Genomic DNA, 7,841 nt, shown 5'->3' with positions numbered 1-7,841 from the left:
GCAGCCCTTCCCACTCTGGGGGTCTTGCAGGGCCCACCTGGGGACAACTCTCCTGCGGCGGAGGGAGGGCCCGCTCCCCTGCCCGCCCTGAGGGCTTGGGGGCACAGACTCAGGGAAGCCGAGGATGCTCCCTCTGAGCCTGAAGGAGGAGCTTCCCGCTGCAGACAGTGACCATCATGCGGGAGTCACCCGGCACCAGCCTACGGGCGCTGGGCGGCACTTTGGATCCAGGCCTCATCGCCTCATGTGGACCCTCTTAGGCCTCACTTGGGCCTCCGCAGCCCCTGACTTACAGCAAGCAGGCCGGGAGACAGGCCGGGGGCAGGCTCAGACCCGGCGAGTCCTGCTCACGGGGCTCACAGGGTGCGGGGGCGGGGGGGGGAGCGCAGGCGTGAGGACCGGGAGGAAGGAGAGGAAAAGGGCCCTCTGCTCCTGGCAGCCAGTGCAGTGGGGCAGGGGACGGGTCTGTTGGCTAGGCCAACCGTGACAGTGGGGACTGGATTCAGCGGGGAGAAGAAGACTAGGGACACCCCTGAATAATGGGGTCGGGGGGCAGGGACACCCCTGAATAACGGGGGATCAGGTCCCCGGTGGCCACTACGGAGGAGGACTGGGGACCTCAGGAGTGGAGGCCGAGGCCGAGGGAGGACAGGAAGAGGAGGAGGGCGCCGGCTAGGCTGGGGCACCTGGGAAGCAGCCTCCAGACCAGGGTGGGGGAGGGGAGGCGGCGCGTGCGGACGTGGAGCCCGTGGCTGTGGTGTCGCTGGAGGCTCTTCATGTCCCATTAGTGGCAATGGAAGGTGACATGCGGGATCGATACCAATCGAGGCAACAGACTCCCAGTAATAAACCCATTTCACTCACACCCCCCACCCCCGCCGACCGCCCCCGAGAGAGGGAGCCAGGGCTTCCCCCGCCTGACCCCCTCTCCGGCGAGGCAGCGCCCAGATCCGTCCCCAGCCCTGGCACCAGGGCAGGGTGGGGGCCCCAGCCTGGGAAGGGTTGCTGGTAGGGTGGGCTTGTGTGTGTAGCCGGTTCTGTGGTGTGTGGGGTGGCAGCCCCCACAGGGCCTGTCTGGGCGCCCACTCCCTGCCCCAACAAGCCAGCCTTACCACGTTCTGCCTGGGGTCCCGTGGAGCCCACCGCTCTCCCCCCTAGCGTGTCCAGGGCTCTCCCATCTCTGAGCTCCGGGGAGGTGCTGCTCAGCTTGGCGGTCCGCCTTGTCCTCCCTGGGAGGTGGGGGGTGCCGGGAGGAGTGGGGCCCCCCTCCCAAACCCCGAGCCTACTTCCAGTGCAGAACAGGGAGAGCTCTGGAATGCGCTGAGCAGTTCCCCTGCGGGTCCGGTGCAGGCGTCTTTGTGGCCCTGGCTCCTGGGGCTGAGCGTGGGCGTCCGCGTGGGCGGCTGGCTGGGTCTGGCAGTGGGCACGTGTCTGCGTGTCTCTGGAGGCCAGCCCTGCGGGTCACACGTGGGTGTGGGAGCCTGGCTCTGTCCATGGTTCTGTGGGTGTCCGCTGGAAGTGTGGGTCCTGCTTTATTCTGGAGCCTGCCTGTGAGTGTCTCTGTGCAGCTGTGTGTGTGTGTGTGTGTGTGTGTGTGTGTGTGTGTGTGCACCCATCTTGGTCTCCTCGTGTACGAGGCAGATGCCATCCAAACTCTGTGTGTTTGGACCCAAACCCTGCCCTGCTCCAGGCCCCTGAGCTGGGCCTGAGACCTGAGGGTCCCGCCTTGCCTGAGCCAGAGAGCTTGCCCAGATGTGGGAGTTTTGGCACCAACACGGACGGCCCGCACACCCCAGGACGGTCCTTCCAGCTCCTTCCAGGCCTGGGCGGCAGGAGGCCAGAGCCACGGGCGGGAGTGTGCGGAGAGGCGGGGTGTGGAGGCCGGATGGAGGAGCTGGGAACGGCGAGGCATGGGAACGGAAGAACTGGGAAAGGATAGAAGAAGCTGTGGGAGCAGCAGGAGGGACGCAGGAGCCACAGGACCAGGCACCTCCCCCAGAGCTCGGAGACGGCGGAGCCCTGGACGTGTTGGGGGGGAGAGCGGTGGGCTCCACGGGACCCCGGGCAGAGCGTGGTGAGGCTGGCTTGTTGGGGGCAGGGAGTGGGCGCCCAGACAGGCCCTGTGGGGGCTGCCGCCCCGCACACCAACCCCTGCTTGCTCTGCTGTCACGGGCAGGGCGGGTGTGCAGTGTGGGTGTGGAAGCCCTGCTTTCCTCGCGGGCGCCTGGGCGGCCCGGGGCGGTGGGCACGTGTGGAGTGGGGGGCGGGAGGCCGGGCTGCTTCTAGTGTCTTCAGGTCTCACAACCCCACCAGGATGGTCCAAGCCAGCGCTTTCCCAGGGAATCCCCAGTCCTCGCCTCCGTGCCCGGCCTGGGGTCTCCGGAAAATTCCACTGACCAGATCTGTAGCTTCGCCCCTGCTCCTCAACTTGACCTCTTCTCTGGGGCGGAGGCAAGAGGGCGCCTTCCGACCCTGCGGCTCCCACCCTCCGCCCCCCGGGCTGCGCAGGTGAGCCACGGCGCCGGCACATCTCCCTTCTGCGGAAGTCTCTGCTCAGACAGTACTGGGGTCCAGCCGGCCGAGGGGCCCCAGTCTCTGCCCAAAGATGTCCCCTGCTGTTCTGTCTCGAGGTCGCGCTGTTCAAATCACCCTGACATCGGCCCTTGGGCACCTTGGAGGTGTTTGAGGGGTGGTGCCAGTGATCATGGAGATTTCCTTGTCTTCAGAGGTCACCCAAGGCTTTGATCTGTTTTATAAACCGAGTTCTCCGGAGAAGGCTTGAAGACAGAGCTGCTCCAATGTTAAGAACCTTTGCAGTCTGGTCCCCTCCGGACCCGGGCAGGTGCTTGTGGAAGAGGAGGAACAGGCACCCACTCTCCGCACCCCTGCTGCAGAGGGCGTGTCTGGGGTGTAGACTGTTCACCTGGGCAGGGACTCCGGGCTGCCTGGAGCCCCGACTGCGGGCTGGAAGGAAGACGTGGCTGCAGGTGCGCGTCCCCTCGGCCTCAGACCCAGACCCCAGACCCCAGGTCCGGGGTACCGTTTGCAAATTATAATCTCGGGGTCACCCGCCCCTCTGCTCAACTGGCCTGTGACTGAGTTCTGAAAGATGGTCAGGACCCTTCTCTGCTTGCTCCCCTCTGGGCCTTGTCTTGTTGTCTTTTGTTGGGTCTTCCTGTCTGGTCCTCAGATGGCTCTGTGTCTTCCTGCAGATGGGGGCTCAGGAAGCCAGGAGCTGTGGCTTCTCAGACTGGGGGCTTCCTGGGGGGAGGCTATCTTTCCCCCTTTCAGGCTGCAGACCCCTGGGGAGGGGGAGCTCCTTTCTGTGCCCGGGCTCCGGGGGTGGGGGACTGGGTCGGGGCAAGGAATGGGGGGAGCAGGAGAGGTAGGAAGGGGGGCCCAGGGGTCTACGGGGGGAGGCAGGTCCGATGGGCGCGGCCCTAGTTGAAGAGGCGGGAGGAGACCGGACACAAGGGCTAGTGGAGGGACGCCCATAAGCCTGGCTGGGTGGCAGCGGGCTCGAGGTCCCCGTCGGGGGGCAGGGGTGAGACGAGGTGGTGCAAGCTGAGGTCCAGGGCATGTGTTTCCCCAGCTCTGCCCTGGGCCTCGGAGCCAGGAGGGCAGACACGTCCACTCTCCGGCTGGAGCGGAGAGCTTGGGGGCTGGTCCCCGCCCGCCATCCGCCCCAAACACCAACCCAGGGCAGGCTAACCAAACTCGGACCTATACGAGCCGTGTGTTAAGGAGCTCTGTGTCAGGCAGGTAAAAGAAACAAGGAGAGAGAAGAGAAGCCAGGAGAATGCAGAGCTCACATGAGACCCGAGATAGAGCGATTACCCGATCAATACGGGTGAAATTGAGTGATCTAGCAGATCAATACCGTGGGCAGGCGGCGGGAGGTGGGGGGCTCCTGCCTATTCCTGCCACAGCCCCCATCCACTGCTCGAGACTTCATCTCTGCGTCTGCCTCAGCCTCTGCCCCAGCGAGGACCCCCGTGCCCCCCACCCCCAGCCCTGGGCTTAGGCTGCCCCCCACCGACCTCCTCCCCTCACCCCTCCTGCACCTCCCTCTCCTCCCTCCCCAAGCTGACGCCTCCTCGCCAGTTTTTCTGGGCCGCTGCCCCTAATGCCATCCACCCCCTCTTTCTCCTCCTCCCGCACTGGGGGCCACAGCCCAAGCCAGCGGCATACCCAGCTGCCCGCTGTGTCCTGGGGGCATCAGCTAGGGCGCTCTGAGGACAAGAACTAGGTGTGCAGCGGTCAGACCTGACTGGAGGGAGAGTGCCTCGCTCACCGGACACACACCCTAACCTCTCCAGGGCCGAGCACTCCCCTCTGAGCCCCACTCTGGGGCAGGGAGCTGGGCAGAGGCACCAAAGGTGGCCTGCAGGTGCCGACGGGGAAGGGCACTAGCCCTCTAGCCCGTCTGGGGACTGCCCAAGGTTAGACGGGGACTCAGGGCTCTGGTTTTTTCCAGAAGAGGGGGGAGCGTGGGAACACCTGAGCTCCTGCCTGCCGGCCGCAGGCCTTGAAAATTCCCCGGACCAGGAACGTGCTGGGGATGAAGAGAGAGGCCCCGGCACTGGGGGGCAGTGAGGGGGCGGCGTGGGCGTGGGGAGGGCCTCTTGATTACCCCGTGGGACCTGAGCTCCTGATGTGTACGGAGTGTCTTAATTTGACTTTGAAACCCCAGGACAGAGCGTGGCAGGGGGTGTCACTGGCCATCAGCTGCCTCCCATTTCGGTGCGTTACGCTGGCTTGTCTGTCCCCTAAGGGTGAATCCCTGGAGAGCAGGGACCTGCTGGCTGCAGGACCCATGCGTGGCTGAGGCTGTTCCAGGAGGCCCCCCCATGCCCTGTCCAGTTTCTCAAGTCCTGATCCCACCAGATCCCCTTAGGGAAATCAGGGGCCTCTTGATTTTCAGCCACTCAGACCCCCGCTGCCTTCTGGGGCTGTCCCAGGGCCTGGGTGTCACTGCCGGCCCAGAGGCAGGGAGGTGCTGGCAGGGGGGCGTGGACCTTGGAGTCCGAAACACGGGCTGGGTCCTGGTTTGGTGACTCGCGAGCAGGGCTGACCTTGAGCAATTCATTTCACTTCCTTGACCTGCCCTTCCTTCCCCTGCGGAATGGGGACAGCAACAGGTGTGCGCAGCAGAGGACAAGTGGGGAGTAAGTCAGTGAGCTCAAATGCCTCTGGCTGTTTGCGGGGGCCGGGGGGGGGGGGGACGGCCCCCAGAAGGCCGCTCCAGGGGAGCGCAAACACGAACTCCTCACCTGTGATACTCCCGAGACACAGCAACATCGCGGGGGCCGGACTCCCCTCCCCTCTCCTTCCTGTCAGTTGTCAAGAGGACACAAGTCCCACAAAGAAGACACATCTTGAAACACCAGATTGGGCTGGTTCCCCACCCCAGTGCCTGGTTCCATGGCTCTGAGGACGGGGGTGGGGGGTGGGAGTGGGGGGTCGGGGGTGTCGCGGTAAGGAATTCTTAACGGTGTGCGGGAACGAAGGGTCCTGCCGCGCCTCCCCAAACCTTGGCGCAAGGCTGAACTGGCCTCCCGGAGGGAGGGGTCCCTTCCTGTCCTTCCTTCTCCCCACCTCTCTCTGGTGAGGTCCCCGCAAGACTCCGGCGAGAGGCCAGAGGCAGCCGCCCTGGTGGCCCTCAGCTCTCCGGGACCAAGGCTGCCGTAGACCAGGGTTTGGACTGAAGTCGGGCTGGGCCAGCAGCCGCCAGCGGAGGCGAGGAGCGGTGCCACGGGGACGGAGGCTGCTGCGTCTTGGCCTTAGACCTTCCCTTCCCAGGCTCCGTCTGGTGCTCGGGCTGTAGGCCGCCTGTTGTGGTCTGAGCACACCCCCAGATCCTGGAGCCCTGGGGATCAGAGACCCCGGGGGGCTGCTCATTGGCGCTGGTGATGGCTCTGATCTTTTATTGCGATCCTCCCCGGCCAGCAGGCAGCCCAGCCCCCACAGCCGGTCTGGCGGAGCTCCGGGCCCCTCCTGGGGCCTGCTGCAGAGGCCGGCTTCCCCTCCTGGGCTCCACACTGGACATAGAGACACCGAGGCTGGCGTGCGCCCCCTGCTCTCAATTCTGCATTTCTAATTCTTGGAGGTGTCGCCACCCTTGCCTCAGAGACCCGAGGGCAATGCTGGGGGACGGCACGGGATTCCGAGTCGGAGGCCTGTTTGAGCCACCTGGACGGGTCACCCTCGTGGGGCCTCACTTCCCTGCTCTGTAAATCAGGATCTGAGCATCTCTGTGCTCTTGAGAGGGGCCGAAGACGGATGTGAGGGCATGGAGCCCCGCGGAGCACGGGAACCAAGCTGGCAGAAACATCCGGTCACTTCGCTGAAAAAATAATTCTGAGGGGCTCCTGGCTGGCACAGTCGGGGGAGCGAGTGACTCTTGATCTCGGGGCTGTGGGTTTGAGCCCCATGGTGGTGTGGAGATTACTTAAAAGTAAAACCTTTAAAAAAATGATTTTGAGGGGCCTCTGGGCAGCTCAGTTGGCGGAGCGTGCAACTCTTGATCTCGGCTCCGGTCGTGATTGCGGGCCCGTGCTGGGCTCCAGCCCCCTGCCCCTCCCCCTGCTCGTGCAAGCGCGTGCCGTCTCTCTCACAAATAAATAAATCTTTAAAAAAATGATTTTGAGTACGAAGCGCGTTGTGTGCATATTTAATCCCCACAACAGTCCCATAAAATAGGGAAGTCGAGGCACAGAGAGGTTGTTCCCCTGCCAGCACGATGGCGCGGGCAGCACCGGGGGTACAAGGCCAGCCTGGCCTATCTCCCTCCCTCAGGGCGTCCGCACACCCAGCTGCGGCCAGGGCAGGGCGCCGGAGCGTGACTGGGGAGGGTTGGGTTGCGGCTGTTTAGACCGCAGGTCTTCTTCTGGCTTTTCAGCTGCCTTCGAAGCACACCCTTTATTTTTAAATTACTATTTTTTTTAAAAGATTTTATTTATTTATTTGATGGATAGAGATCACAAGTAGAGCAGCAGGTAGAGAAAGAAGGGGAAGCAGGCTCCCCGCCGAGCATAGAGCTTGATGTGGGACTCGATCCCCGGACTCTGGGATCATGACCTGAGCTGAAGGCAGAGGCATAACCCACTGAGCCACCCAGGCGCCCCTTTATTTTTTTATTTTTTAAAGATTTTATTTATTTATTTGACAGAGAGAAATCACAAGTGGGCAGAGAGGCAGAGAGAGAGAGAGGAGGAAGCAGGCTCCCCGCTGAGCAGAGAGCCCGATGCGGGACTCGATCCCAGGACCCCGAGATCATGACCTGAACCGAAGGCAGCGGCTTAACCCACTGAGCCACCCAGGCGCCCCTTTATTTTTAAAGATTTTTATTTAATTGAGAGAGAGAGAGAGAAAGGGGGAGAGAGGGAGCATGAGTGGGGTGGCGGGTTGCTGGCAGAGGGAGAAGCAGGCTCCCTGCTGAGCAGGGAGCCCAATACGGGACTTGATCCCGGGACTCTGGGATCATGAAGGATCATGTCCTGAGCCCAAGGCAGACGCTTCATGGACTAAGCCACACAGGCGTCTGCACACACCCTTAAAACACTTTTTTTTGTGGAGGTCTGAAGGCAGGCGAGTGAAGCTGGCACATGTGGGGCGACCCTGGCAAAAGGCAGCAAGGGAAAGACCCTGGGGGGTATCAGGGCCCAGCCCGAGAGGGACGGACGTTGGCTCACTCTTCTCTGGTCCCCATTTGGAGTGAGAACATCAACCCTGGGCACACTGGGCTGGCGGGCAGGTCGGCAGGGAGGGAGACTGAGCACGCAGGTGGAGGTGGGAGGGCAGGCGCGGGCGCGCTGTCCCCGAGGGTGGACCCAGGCGCT

Source organism: Mustela putorius, unplaced genomic scaffold, assembly GCF_011764305.1.
Source record: "Mustela putorius furo isolate JIRA1106 unplaced genomic scaffold, ASM1176430v1.1 tig00000997_pilon_pilon_pilon, whole genome shotgun sequence".
Taxonomy (NCBI): domain Eukaryota; kingdom Metazoa; phylum Chordata; class Mammalia; order Carnivora; family Mustelidae; genus Mustela; species Mustela putorius.
Note: the sequence above shows the minus strand (reverse complement) of the source record.